The sequence below is a fragment of the Formica exsecta genome, unplaced genomic scaffold (genome assembly GCF_003651465.1).
Source record: "Formica exsecta isolate Colony F162 unplaced genomic scaffold, ASM365146v1 scaffold149, whole genome shotgun sequence".
NCBI classification, from domain to species: Eukaryota; Metazoa; Arthropoda; class Insecta; order Hymenoptera; family Formicidae; genus Formica; species Formica exsecta.
In genome coordinates, this window is record NW_021848818.1 from 1,900,479 (window position 1) to 1,916,548 (window position 16,070).

At 35.3% G+C, this 16,070-nt stretch overlaps 1 protein-coding gene and 1 long non-coding RNA gene across 2 annotated transcripts in view; both read left to right on the forward strand.

Annotated features, from left to right (window-relative positions):
• Positions 1-16,070, forward strand: part of LOC115246347 (dystrophin-like) — a 467,223-nt gene that overhangs the window by 48,079 nt on the left and 403,074 nt on the right. The window lies entirely within an intron of this gene.
• On the forward strand, positions 441-924 carry LOC115246348. The gene is made up of 3 exons (XR_003885654.1): positions 441-452; positions 581-636; positions 914-924. It is a non-coding gene; the product is annotated as an uncharacterized LOC115246348 (long non-coding RNA).

A 16,070-nucleotide genomic window follows, 5' to 3' on the forward strand; every position in this document is an offset into this window, starting at 1 on the left:
TTTTTTTGAGAAAATTAGAATAAAACTGCGTAAAAAGTAACACACCTCCGATTTAATCGCTTAAATATGTTGTAGGGGAGGTTTTTCTGAGTAATTCCCCGCAAGAAATAAGTGGGGGACAGCATTAGTTTAGGAGATATAACAAATTGAAATTTCACGGTTTTAACTTTTTCTCAGGTATTATAAAGTAATATTAGGAAAAGTGAAGTTTGTTTACGTTATATTTGTATAGAGCAGACATGGAAAAAGTGTTTGTTTACATTTACGGGATAGGTATACATTCATGGATATTTTGTCAATAATGTGTTTCACCTATTTCTCGCAGTTCGTTAACAGCTTTCAACGTGTGACTACATGAATTTCTTCATGTCTTCAAAAATATTATTTATTGAATACATGGGCGGGGGAGGGGCGAAGCCTCTTTTTCCATGTCTGCTCTACACAAATACAACGTAAACAAACTTCATTTTTCCTAATATTACTTTATAATACCTGAGAAAAAGCATTAAAACTGTGAAATTTTAATTTGTTATATCTCCTAAACCTAAATTAATGCCGGTCCCCTACTTATTTCTTGCAGGGAATTACTCAGAAAAACCTCCCCTACAACATATTTAAGTAGCGATTAAATCGAAGGTATGTTACCTTTTATACAGTTTTACCAAAATTAGGAATTTTATTAGAAAAATAATATTTCTTTTGCTATTACTTATACGCTAAACATATTGACATACAGAAGTGTTTATGTGAATCAAATCAGATGTTATGTATTACTTTTGTGATTAATGCATATATAGATAAATGACTCTGAATATACATGTAGGAACATATATTTTAATATCAGAGCACGACGCACATATGTACAATATGTGAATAGTGAATTTTATGACTCATTTATATTTCGTTCACGTAGGTAATAGAATGAAAAGATAGCGCGAAGGTAGAAGTCGACAGTGAAAATTTTATTGTATCGTCAAAGCGTGTAGTTTCATATAGAGTAATTTTATCGGCTTGTTTATCATCGATACTTTTATCGATATTCACGTATGACGCGTTGATCATGATTGAAGTAGTAGCAATCGACGATGGAACGGACGAGAAAGACGGATGGATAGACGAACGAGTGAAATAATGGTTCCGGAGTGTGAAAGACGTAATCTCTGACGAATCGATTGATGTATTACATAATTTCTGTTAAAATGTATTTAGGACAAGTAATTCATATTTCGCGGCGTATAAATATATTACACGAATAAATCAACTCCGATACTTTTATCATCTCGATGTAATTAATTAATGTATATCGCGGAGAGGGAGGGTGCTTATACATTAGCTGCTGAATGATATACGGCATCACGTTCTTTTTGCCAGCTCGGTCTGCTATATTGCTGCATCTCACGTAAAAGCCGAGTATATCCCATCTCCATTCCATCCTCGATCGCATTCTGCACTCTCGTAGGGATGATTCAATTCGACGCAGAAATAAGGTTTCTCGTCTAGAGTAGGGATAGAGGGTATAGATTCTTGCGACGTCAACTGCGTTTACGGACTCGTTGGTCTAGCGAGCCTGGAATCCTTTTCATGCGACGTACCCTCTCTCATTCTGTTTCACTCCCTTCTTTTTCTTTTGAGATGTTCTATTGTATTCTGATTCTATTATATTCACGCATCGTTTCTGATTTTTGTATCGACTATTTTATACTTATATCAATAATATTATACTTATATCAAATCTCTTTATATATTGATCTTGTTGATGATATGTTATACAAGGTGTCCCAGATCTACATGTTCAAACTGAAAAGTAATTCAGCACGTCAAAACAAGAAACCTTTTTATTTGACACTTTGGTCAAATTTCAAAAATAACGTTTTTCCAAATAAAAATTTAATAAAAATAGAGTATTGGTTTTCTTACAAAAATAAAAAGAATAAAAAAGTAAAAATAGCGATATCCCATTTTTATTAAATTTTGGTTTGGGAAAGCGGAATATTTAAAGATATTTAAAGATGTTATTGCTGATACAGTCGTGATAATAGATACACTCAATATGCAAATGAGTTTTCCCTTTAGTTTATTTAGAGTAATTTTTTTTTTTTTAACGAGTGAAGAAACTTGCCGCATAACTTCTGCAAATTATGATAAATAGGTGATGCTCATACTACCTATGTAACAATATTTGAGTGCATTGCAGTATATTTCATTCGAGCGCCGAAAGGAACTTATGAATAATTCGTGGTGCTACCGCATACATTGTACAAATCGGATACGATCTGAAAAATGTAACTGTGAAAGCGTGCTCTGTTGTTTTGACATGACGCTTTTATTTACTGCATATTAGTCATTTTTATTGAAATACTTTATATACATTTTATAATAAAATCACACGCGATTAATAATAAACGCTACATTTAATAATTAATACGTCAGGATATCAGAGCACGACGCACATATGTACAATATGTGAATAGTGAATTTTATGACTCATTTATATATTTCGTTCACGTACGTAATAGAATGAAAAGATAGCGCAAAGGTAGAAGTCGACAGTGAAAATTTTATTGTATCGTCAAAGCGTGTAGTTTCATATAGAGTAATTTTATCGGCTTGTGTATCATCGATACTTCTACCGATATTCACGTATGACGCGTTGATCATGATTGAAGTAGTAGCAATCGACGATGGAACGGACGAGAAAGACGGATGGATAGACGAACGAGTGAAATAATGGTTCCGGAGTGTGAAAGACGTAATCTCTGACGAATCGATTGATGTATTACATAATTTCTGTTAAAATGTATTTAGGACAAGTAATTCATATTTCGCGGCGTATAAATATATTACACGAATAAATCAACTCCGATACTTTTATCATCTCGATGTAATTGTTAATTAATGTATATCGCGGAGAGGGAGGGTGCCTATACATTAGCTGCTGAATGATATACGGCATCACGTTCTTTTTGCCAGCTCGGTCTGCTATATTGCTGCATCTCACGTAAAAGCCGAGTATATCCCATCTCCATTCCATCCTCGATCGCATTCTGCACTCTCGTAGGGATGATTCAATTCGACGCAGAAATAATATAAATATATTACACGAATAAATCAACTCCGATACTTTTATCATCTCGATGTAATTAATTAATGTATATCGCGGAGAGGGAGGGTGCTTATACATTAGCTGCTGAATGATATACGGCATCGCGTTCTTTTTGCCAGCTCGGTCTGCTATATTGCTGCATCTCACGTAAAAGCCGAGTATATCCCATCTCCATTCCATCCTCGATCGCATTCTGCACTCTCGTAGGGATGATTCAATTCGACGCAGAAATAAGGTTTCTCGTCTAGCTTGTCGAAATCGAACCTTTTCTCTCTCTCTCTCTTTCTCTCTCTTTACCTGCAATGTTCTCTTGACGTTTCTGATTGTTCGCGCGTGACAGACCCTCTCGATCATACGAGCCGTGAGACCACCGAGAGGCGATCGGATGCTGGTACGACGAGTCATCAGAGTTTTATCGGGATCGCCGCGACTGGGTATATATTCGATCGTTTCCGTGGCGACTACCAACTTTTTGTGGTCGATGTTTCTGGTTAACGAGACCAGTCGTTTCGCGCCGAGATCGACGACGCTTTCCTCGAGGATCAGCACCTACCGTAGGTCGTAAATTCATTGTAAATGGCCTCTCCTCGAACGTACTTTTGTTGCTGCCGTGGAACGGATGCTTGATACGGCGGCGATAAAAGCACTGATCGATCAAGAAAGGTTGTGTTTTATATCTTGCGAGTTACGAAATGTGCATATCATCGGCTTAAGGGTTTCAATACGCCATTTTCCTACATCATTTAATCATCTTGAATATTGATATTAGAAATACAATATTAGAAATTGCGAAGACTAATATTTCCCCCATAAAGAGTATATTCACGTAAAAGATTTTTAAATGTACGCGAAGAAACCTGCGGATTGTTCACTAGCTTCTGAGACCAGCTCGGTAACGAGGCGGTAGCTCTTTTGCGGAAAATCCGCGTGCTGAAGAGACTAGTACCGTCAACTTCATGATACAGAGTATCCTCCGATAAAACGTGAGTCGCGTAAGGATTCGGATAACGCCTGAAGAATGCTTGGCAAACAGTAATCCAAGAATAGGGAAGTATCGCCGTTTCCGTGCTCTCCTTCATTGACTGCATTTGTTAAATCATATTATGCTTATGAGAGTATTGATTAAAAAGTACAGTTCAAGTAATAGTATTAGTTATGCTTTGTTTTTAAATATTTCATGCATACGAAATAACATTGAGATATAATTTTCATGATGGAATTAGTTAATTATTCTTATGTTACAATGCAAAATATTATTTTATTATTTTATTATTATTTTATTTTGTAATATTGTATATATCGCTAATAGTTGCAGCAATTTATATTATTTGACTCTTATCATTCGTAATTATTATCTAAATTTTTGTACGAAACGCACTTCTCTCTTTCCGCATTTCATCATTAATGAAATGTTATGTAAACAATCTGAATGAATTTACTTACAATTATTCAATGAATGATACCGTTTCATTTTCAGTTTTTTCGTGCCTTTTTCTTCGATAATCCATTAGAGTGATTAGAGAATCGTTATCGAACTCGATAAATAATGCGGGTTTTCTCATTAACGTAATATCAATGATAATAGCGCTTCCACAATTTTATTCTTCTTTTCACTTGATTTATTGCAAACAATGGCTTCGCAGCTTGGACTGTGGCTTTTTATTCGCTTTTAACGAAACATGCGCAAATTAATTTATGGATATCTAACTAAATGATTCATATGAAAACGATGCGGTATCAAATTAATTGCTTGTTATTAAAAACATATCGACAAAGCGATTTATTTTAATTCAGTGATGATTTAAGGTGATTAAGCGAAATTGATACTCTTGAATAAAAGTTTTTTACCTATTATCAAATAAGCATATTGCGTTTAACTGTTCTTTCCCCGTTCGATTACAAGCTTGTGTTTGATGCTCGTATTCTATGGATGTCAAAATAAATAGGATTGGCGGTTCTTTGAAAGCAAAGCTTTTTTGAAGAAAAAGTTAAAGAAGTTAAAGTTCTTTATATGAAATGTCACGCGGCAAGAAAAGTTAACCTCTGGTTTTCGATAACTGCTGAACTGCAACTGTTTCTTGCAATATTGTTTTTATTCTGGATAAAGTTAGAGCGTCTACGTTATAAAAACTAATTTACAATGCAGGAATATTGAACTTTTTTTCTCCTGTTTCGCGGGGAATTTACATTCTCGGAAAGAGACCGAATTTTTTTACAATCTTGAAATAATTGTCGTGATATAAAAAACAAAAGTTTATACGAAAAATACTGAATATTATGAAATATTCGTCATAATATCGATAATCGAATTTCGCGAATTATAATAAAATGTTGTTATGAATTGTGAAAATTACAGTATGCTTCCATGCTTTCTCGAAAAAAAGCAAATATCTAGCGAGAAGATATTTTATATTAACTCGTGTTAAAAAAGTTGGCTGACATACATTATCTATTTTCGAAATATCGATTCGAATCTACATTCGGCTGGCGTCATTCGGTGCCAGCGTCTGCGCCGAATATTCTTCTTTGTTCTTGTTTAAATAGAGTGGGTGGCGGCCGGGAAAATGATTTTGCGGCTTTGCTTTTATTATACTTTATTTTGCAAGCAACGACGTGCATTTCACTTCATTCTTTTCACAAAATTCTTATATAATATCGGACAAAACATCGCTCGCCTCATGGCATCTTTTTTGTTTACTGTCATCGACTATAATTGTATTATTAAAATTGTATTATATTTCTTTTCTTCTTTTACTATGTTATTTGCATAATAAATTTCACATACCGCAACTGTTTTTTATATCATAAACATTTAAAGCTTTATCTAATATTATTTTTATTAACTATTTATTAATTTTTTTTATATTTATTTTTTTATGATTATAATTTTTTTATAAATTTAGTAAGTGATTTCTTAACATCTATGCTGTGTTGATATTCGATCTATTTCTTAAATCCAGTATCAAATCAAGAAATGTATTTTTAATGATGGAATGATTTTAATACTGTTTTATAGAGTTTTTGATCTTGCTAAAAATTAAAATTTTAAAGTAATAAGATATTTTTGTCTACGGCTCAATAAGCTTTCGAATATGATTTCACGATTGCGTGAACGTCGTAACGGTGGTACAAACAGTACCGTAAAAATACACACACGCGTTTCGGCTTCGTTTGAGCCACGTTCATTACGCTACCGACAATCAAGCTGCCCTTTAGTCCGAAGTGGTGGGTTAGGAGAGAGCCTAAGCAAGTGTAGCCACGGCGGTCAAGCTTGTAATCTGACGGTGGGGGGTCGGTTGGTCGGTCGGTCGGGGTAAACGGTCCATTAAGACGGGGGTAACAGTTAGTGGCTGTGCCGTAGGAAACAGGCAGTTTACTAATGCGACAAGAGGAGTGGGGAGAGGGAAGAAGAGATGCGAGGTAGTCCCGCAAGAGTCGTTACCGAGGTCAACTTTGGGGGTGACTTTGCCATCATCGGGCAAAGTTGGAGCATTGATCTTATTTTGCATGTCACGATGTCTTTCTTGCACATAGATATAGATAGTCGCCGGTTACTCTAAACGTTGTATGCACGGATTACATTACGTTCGCGATCTTATCAGTACATTTTCTAAGAATCTATTGTGGCGCAGCAAATATCTTATCGTTTTTTATTTCGCTTAACTCGACGTACTATCAACATGCATGTGATTCGGCGTTAAATTGACGATGGTTTCGACTCGTGTATCGACGTTCATTGAATTAGCACGGATGTTAGGTTCGCGTGCCGGAAATCGTACACATGCGGGAAATATAACCAGAGGATAGCAACCTCTTAAATGGAGCTACGTTTGGGGTTGTTCGGCTTGTACGAATCAAAGTTTGATTACTGTTTTCACAGCGAGGGCACGATGTGACCTCGTACATACGTGCGAGATTAACAAACCGGTGTTTATTTTGTGCTATTGTTTTGCCTACTCGAATTTCCTTCCCTCACCTGTTGTCGTCGCATCCATCCAAAGTATGTTTCGAAAATCGTATATAGCATCGAAATGTACCGTTGATTAATGTTGCATGGGGGATGAATAAATAATATTAATTTTATTTCCGAATGTTTCCGAAAACGATTTACAATCGATTTCTCTCCATAGCAATAATTTAACTAGGCTTTAAATATCTTACATTTTAATTTTTTATGCAAATAATATTGAAAAGTTAAACGTAATATCCATTTGAGATTAAGTAAGAATGGAAGATTTATTATTTATTTGCATTACTGAAAGCTTATTCATGAAATACTCTATATTTTTACTTTAAATTTATTATATACACATTTTTATATTTATTTGATATATCGGATTTACAAGAGGAAGCATAATGCAAATTGTATCTAGGTATTGTAGTATTGCAGTGCTTATTATGCTCATCGTTTCTGCTTGAATATTTCCTTTGGGACAATTCAGGAAATGAAGTCCATAGAGAACGAAGATTTAGTACTACATCTGTATATTACTGTTATTTACTAAGATTTATTGTTAGAACCTAGATTTCGTACAAAATGTTAAAGCCCTGCAAGCGAGTGCGAGCTGAATAAGGTCGTCCTTTTAATATTTTTTGTAAACGCTTTTTTTCTACGCTGGAAAATGAGAGTTCGTTAACGGTTAAAAAGCATTCGTTCCTACTTACACATGATGTCCATTTCGCTGAACTTTTAGTTCGTTAAACATGTTGAAATCTGGTCCGATAAGGAAGTTTCATTATAAAAAATTTAACATAGGTTTTTGCTTAGAATGGCTTTTGTGTTTGTTATAATAATACAAATATTGTCGTTAAATTATTATCATTCGTTAAGTGACTATATTTTTTATAATTTCAATAACAATAGTAATTTTTATGCTAATATAGTTACGTGACCATAGTATGATTTTAATATGTTGGACAATCTTTGTTAATTAGAAAATCATTACGTGAGTATTATTGAGTTTTTTTAGCGTAATTATGCTATGCTAAGACTTATTGTTCGGTTCTATGGCGTAATTTATTGAATTTTCCATGAATTTATTTCTTCCTTGTGGTCTTGCCTCCTTTCAACGTAGTTGCACCTTCGTGCTCGTTTCTCTTGCCGTTTTGGGCAGCAGCGTAATGAATTCGGGACGATCGTGTCCGCAGGGAGAACTTCCTCAGCTGAGTTTCGGGATGAAAAAGAATACTTCCCGAAAAGGAACAATGAGGTTTGAGATCAAGAAAACTTTGATTTCGCTCACACACGCTATTACTTCCATACACGAAACTCTGTGGACTGCATGCTGCGCGAGTTTTCATTATTAATAAATTTTTTTTTCCCAAGATAGCACATGTGATTTTATATTAAAAATCGTAGTTATTGGTGCATTAATTTTTTCTTGTCATCGCTAAAAAATATTTGTATTTATATCTATCGCGTAATTATATAGAATCTCGATTTTTGTCACTTGTATGTTATGAGTATTGTGAGTATTTCGCTTGTAATATACGATAATTTTCCACAATGCAAAAATAGATAGAAATATGAGATGGAGTAAAAACTCGAAACGTTGAAGTGGGATTCTGACTTTTTTCAAGAAGGATATAAATATGTAATGATCTGTATAAAGAAATCAAAATTAAAATTATAGAATTATAGAATGATAACATTAAAAAAGATATAGAATCATATTTACAATTATAAAATTAAAAATTTACAATACCATTTAAAAACAAAATTCAAAATTTATATATAAATAGATGCAAAATATAAAACTAAACTTCTAATTTTATGTTGAAAAATATAATGGAAAAATATTCTCATTTTTATTTTTTCTTATCTTCTATTTTTATTTTGCATCTTCTTGATTATCATTATTGTTATTATGCTGAGAAAACAACGCGGTCGTATTTTCTTTTTCCTCTCTATTTTACGATATTCTACATCGACTATTTTACGCGTATCTTACGATTTACTTATGCACATTGTATTTATGATATATTTATCGATAGTAACGTGAACATTGTATATATAATGCGTGTACGTTACATATAGTGGATGTTAAAGCGCAAGTTTACGATACTAGTTTCCTCGTCTTCTCGTTCTCTTCTCGTCTTGGCGGTGGCGCGATCATCTCCCGCGAAACTTCAGAACGAGAAACTGCGCAAGGAGGCGAGGAGGTCAAAGGAGTGCGAGACACGGGGGAATAATATGCGACGGCTCTAGAATCCGTAGTTTCGCACGGGCAGGGAACAATGGACAAGATTAATGGCAAATGGGGCGAACGCAGAGGGCAACGTGAAGGATGCGACGCAGGCAGGAGAGAGGAGCAGCTTTGCATAATTTGTCTTGGAATAATACTCGAAACTCCGCGATGTTAGATTGACCTGCCAATTCGAACATTCGAAACTACCAATGAACCAAAGAACTTAGATCGAAGTGGTAAAGCACGAAAGAAGAGATTATACGGGAAAAGCATTAAGATTATATAAATTAAACTATAAATATTTTATATCGTTAAAGAAAGAGAAAAAAGGATAGTAATATAGTCATAATATCGAGTAAAATATGTATCTATCAGTCTTCTTTTGTTATATCACTTTCAAAATTTTTGATAGCGACTTTTTTTTGAAAATGTCGAAGGTTTGCTTTCAGGATTATTGAAGCAAGTTTTGATATCGACGTTTATATTTCCAGGTCAAAAAAAATATAATATTGGCTATAGATGCTGCAATTATTTTCCATTGATGTTTATTACATCTATCTGATTGCAAAGTTATATACTGATCATTTTTCAGCTTGTATATTTTCAAACGAGCGCGTTTCAAGAAAGACAAATATAAGCACGATGGTAAACGCGGCTCGATAAAGAGAATTTATTTTCCGTGTTTTCGTGATTATTGGTTAGGCAATTTGTTTTTCGTTGGCCATCTTGCTGCCGTGGAAATGGGATATTGAAAAAATTCCGACCGCCCGTTTGCTTCACCGCTCGCTAGAACCTTGGGTATAGATCGCGTGAGATTGACAGTCGTTTTATTTGCGTGGATGAAAGCCATTTGCCAGCATTGGCGATTCAGGTTAAAAGCAATCTGCAGCCGAATCGGAACGGGGATTTTAATAGTGTGCAATTATTTTTTTTATCGATCGGAGACATTTTTATTCTGGAGTACGAGAGTATCGGGCTTGAGCAGCAAAGTTGCTCAGAAGCGCGCGTCGAAAGCGCGATCTCATTAATTTACGCCGCTTGGTTTGCGTGTAGCAATTTTTTGCTCAGCCGTTTCACTTGCGCACGATTCTGAGGAACGAGAAGCAACGATGATGCGCTCTCTTCTCTTCCTTCCCCTAACGGGTATCGCGCGGTTCTCTTGCACTTACGGCGGCGCGAAGAATAGGATATTGAAAAATCTCCGCCTTTCATTGACATCCTCCCTCTTACTCTGCGTCCTCTTTCGCTCGCCACCCTCTCTCGTTCGTCACCGAGGATGAATGCGTGAGGGTGCCACGAATGGTAGCAGGTGCGCCATGTGAATTTATCGTGGCGGAGAGCTCGACTTATGAGCATTGGTTGAGATTTGAATTGAGCAAAAAAAAAAAGAAAAAAAAAATGTGTCCCTTGGTCAATTATTAATATTCTCAACACAGACAGGCCAGCATTATCACGATCACGTTTCTATTTTTCCGGAACATGTCGCTTTTTCAATTCTTCGCTTGCCCTCCATTCATGTTTCAATTGTAATGTTATCTTTACTATATTATTTCACTGTAATCTATTTTATATTTTATGCGTATTTCACTTATCTCAGCTTTTTGTCTTCCTTGTGTGTAGAAAATAATTGTTATATCAGCTTTGATCTTAAAAATCTTGAAAAACAAACTATTTAAAAAATTAATGAACAAAATGTTTTTTTTTGCAGAAATCGTGAATTTTAATTTATTATTTCTAAGTTTGATTCAGATTTAATCGGGTATAGCGCAATTATATCGATTCGTAGTTAATTCGTAGTTAATGTATCCGTTCTGCTGCTCACAATTTATGAGTCAGTGATCAAAGTAGATGCTCAATAGCGCGCAAATAAATGGTAAATGATCAAAGGGGGAAAAGTATTATCGCCATCAGAATTCGTTCTGAGGAATTCTTACGAATCTCGCCATTTGTCCCGCCGCGATATCGCCGCGATCGATTTCGCTCGAGTTTATTTTCCCGATGGTGCCGATCGACTGCGTCTGTGGCATTTCATATATCCGTGGCAAAGCAACCCGGGTTAACATCGGCTTTCGAGCACTTACGTTCGCAAGCTACCGCTATCTTCGCGGCGAAAAGTGTTCTCGTGCGATATCTTGGCATGACCACGGTAGGCGATGGTGTAGGAGGGGATCGGTGAGAAACATCCGAAATCAGTGTGTTCCTCGGGGACACATCGTAAATCGTGCGTTCCGTTGTTGGCGTCCTTCCACATGCTACTGCTCTGTCTTTTTCCCCTCCTTTTTCTTGTTCTCTTTCGTTTTTTTCTGCTGTATTTTTCTTCCGTTAGCGCGCGCGAGATTCAAGAAAATCCGAGAAAATTGCATTATTGCTAACCCGTGAAACAAAAGTCTTGAGGAAAGAAGGGATGAAAAGTGCTCGGGGCGAAACCGTGGTACACAAGCAAACTACCATCTTTTGTTCTTTGATTGGCGTATTGACATTTTGAAAGCTTTATTGTACTCTGTGTCTTTACATATATAATGTTGATTTTTCAATTGGTGAGACGAAATAGATAATTTTAGTTGACTATAATAATAATTTTGTAACTCTTAGTAAAATCCGAACACGAGAAAAAAGTTTGCGGAATTATAGTAATTAAAAACTCAACTATGAATTTTATCAACTCGAAATATTGCAAGCTTCAGATAGTGTGAGCACCCGATATGTATACATCTACGCATCAATTGACACTCGTTTCAATTAAATTTTCAATCTAGACTGGCGAAGAAATTGGATATACATACATATATACATACATACATACATATATATATTATAGATATATTTATTCTGAGACACGTGTAGTTTAATTTAGAACTCATTATTTGTTCCATTAACTTTTACATAGTGTAAAATATAATATAAAGATATTAAATGTAACGAAATTAAATTGTAATGAGTCTTCGTAGTTTGTATCCATTTTTATAGAAATGGAATTAATTAAACGGTATTCATTTAGAGAGAGAGAGAGACAGAGAGAGTAACGAATAAAGCCAGATTTATATTTTATAGAGATGTTTATATTACAAATTTAATATTTTTACGCTCTTTTATAAGCATTATTTAATTTGATAAGAAGTTAAAAAATATATTTTGCTCTTTATCTTATTATTATTTATTTGATATAAAAAAAGAAATAAAAAGCACACCCATATTGTCTGACATTTTGCTATTTAATGCAAAAATCAACATTTTTAGTGCATCCCATTGTGAAAGTATCATCTCGCGATACGTAGGATTGATTGTAATATACGTGCCCGCGTGCAATATTTCGAAAGAATACAATGATTGGAGTATCAAAAAAATATTGCTTTCTATGTGTATGGTTTTATACGCAGTTGTCCAGTTTCATTCGCTATTTCAGCAACGTATTTGTATGAGCTTTCGCAATATTCCTATTTTGCTTTGCAAATGCAGCTGTAACAAACCGAGCATTTTCCATGCTCGCCCACGTGGTTTGCTATAGGTGCTACTTCAGGATACAAAAGTCAAATATTCTCTTTCCACACACACACACACATAATCATACATACTTATTATTTGTACAAAGATAATCCTAAAACAAGAGTTAGTATTTCGTTATCGCTTTCGTTATCGAAATATCGAAATAATGTATATTTCGCAATTATGCAATGTTAATACCTTGTCAATATATACTCCCATCAGGGTCTGTCCTATCACACGTGAGAGCCCTGTAGCGTTGTACCGGAAACCCCAGAGATACCATCGCCGAAATCCCGTGTTACGTTAGTATTCATGAGCGGGAGTGGTTTACCGTACGCGTGTCTGAGCAGCCATTTGGGCGCCGCTTTGACATGAGAGCAGCACTTGTTTTACGATGGAAAATAGAGAATCTCTGTGCACAGAAAATTGACATGTTATCGATGTATGGTGATTGCTGTATTCTGCAGTTGAAGTACAATATGCCGTTGAAGCGATGCATTAGGAATGTAGAAGTATTGACAAGCCGGATCGCGTTGCTTTCGACATTAGTACATTAATATTCAGGAGTTTCCTGCAGGGTTAAAGCGGAATGAGAAATGTCTGGTTGTGTCGTTAATCGACTGTAAGCACTTTGCATCAAGATAGTTTCCGGTGGAAGCGCTTGCAAATCGAATTTACCATAGTCTGCCGAATAAATGTCTAACGGTTTGTAGAGAAAATAGAATTAATTACGCTAACACATTGAATTTTTGACATCAAATGCTTCGAGATTCTAGGAGTAATTACTGTCTATTCGCGATTATATAATTTCACGAATTTCTCGTCGAAATAGAATCAGGAGTATTTTGATTAATTCGTTTGCCTGTATCTCTCTCTCTCTCCCTCTCCCTCTCTCTCTCTCTCTCTCTCTCTGTCTGTCTGTCTGTCTTTCTCTCTCTTATATTTTATAATACGTATTTATCTTCAAAATTTATACATAGCATCTATCTCTGTGCCAAAATATGAAATATTTATTTTATACTATATTTGAATCACGCAGCAAATATTAACTTTTCTTTTTTGTCAGCCACTCATCAAAAATTAATTTTTGAAAAATATCGTTAGATATCTTTAATCATCTTTAAATATTTTAATATTTACGATAACGATAAAATAAACAGATGGAGCAATATCACAATATTTATACACAATAGATTCGTTATATTACGTAACGTGTATAAGTGACTTACTATTGTGCGCATTCCAAGGACTTTAATCGTTGTATATTAAACGTGAACGTTTACAGCGTGCGACGTCTTATGAATCGCGGCACGGTCGGTCCCCAAAAAAGGGGTCGGTAGGGGCCATCGAAGTAGCTATATCTCGATGTCAGGAGCCAGAGTCAGGGATGTTGGCTGACATTGACCGCGGGAGCAACCCCCGCTCGGGCTTTTCGCTAGCGCGTGGAAACGGCGCTTGCGCTCCGTGGACTCTCTCGCGCGGCCGGGTTGCCGAAAGAAGGGGCGACGGGGTAAAACACAGTACGACCCCGGACGATCAAGGGGTAACGGCGTTTACAGTCCACGAGGCGGTTTCCGTCTTTCTATACTGCTGGACAGTAGATTTCCGCGGTAGTGGTGGGTTAGTTCCGGTGAAAAAAAAAAAGAGACGCGAGCCGGACTTGGAAAGTATACATATCCCGTGCGTGCCTGTGCGTTCGTGATTTTTATCACGCGAGATATCTTTCGCCGTGCCATTCGGCGGCATTTAATATCGCGCGTATGAAAGTTCTTCGACCGCTAGTGTTATAGATTACGTGCCTCTCATCGATAAAGCACCACGAAATCGTTCGTTACATCATAGATCCGTAATAATCTTTCCTTCGGAGTATATATAATACGAGTGTACCAAAATAAATAAAGGAGTCTGTATGGAGAATCGCATGGCTTTATTATGAAATATCTGATGTAAGTACCGAAAAAATAAAGAGCCAGTATTAATAGCAAAGTATGTAGCTGTCGAGAGTTTTTGTTAGATATTTTCGTGAGGGGAGGAGCCGGGAAGTTGATCTCTCGTATATAACACTGAAAGCTGGTACCTCGTGGTCCGGACAAGAGGACGCCGGGCTGGAATGCTTCAGAGAAGAAATATGAGTTGTTCTTGGCGCTTGTCGGGAATTGTTGAGAGTCCTGAACAACGACGGCTTTAGTCGTGGGTAAAGTTAGTTTGATGATCTTACGTGCACGTGAAACTTTTTTTCCTACGTGGATGAACTCTTGCCGTTATACTTGACTAATTCTATTACTGTTAGAGTTTGCTAATTTTCGGAATCATTATATATTTGTATTATAATCGGCAAATGTTTCGCATCATTTGATTTATGATATTTGTCATATGTAAACATGGGATTATTTTCTCGATTTTTTACGAATATTAGAAAGGGATATTATGCATTTTTGTTCATTATTATTTCTATATTTTTTATTATTAAATTCTACAATTTTTTTAATTTACGAAAGTTTCAGATAATTTGTATGTATTTTTATGATAATTATTACGTATTTTATAATATAAATTTGGAATTTGATGAGTATATTTTCAACGATTCGTTTTTTTAGAAAGATATGTGTGTGAATAAGCTTTCTGTATTTAACTCGTCATTTTTAATATACGCGAGTAAGACGTTTTTCGCGTGTCGCTTCTTTTTTATCCGCTTTTCTCTGGCTTTTCATGCACGGAGCTGCATATCGCGATACCGGAGTAGACGTGAAATTCATATTCGACGATTCATATGCGCAGCCAGTCATCGAACGTTCGATTAGCCTGCATCCAGAAGACAATAGTTAATCTTTATAAGGCGATTTTGTGGTATATCGTTGCGCCAAAATGTCCTTCACTATAGTACCATTTAGTACTAGCTTGCGCAATTTCCGTCACACAAAAGCCAATGCTATTCGTAGCATACACTTTAATGAAATTATGCTGATATTGATTATGATAAATGATGAATTATTATGATATATTATTTGATGCGGTACATAGTGAAAGCTTTTGATACTTGGCTCTCTTAATAAAAAATCTGTTGTGATACAGTAAAGTTGCGTTTCATGAAATATAATAAAATAAAATAATTATAATTAGCAAAATATTTATATTTTGTTTTTGATATTATTTTAAGAATTTGTTATAAAAACTTATTTTAAAACTATAATTTAATTTTCTATTTTTAACACTATAAGAAATATTTATTAATTTTTATGTTACTTTATAGCGCGCATAGTTTGCTATATATATATATAAACAGAATTTAAAAATTA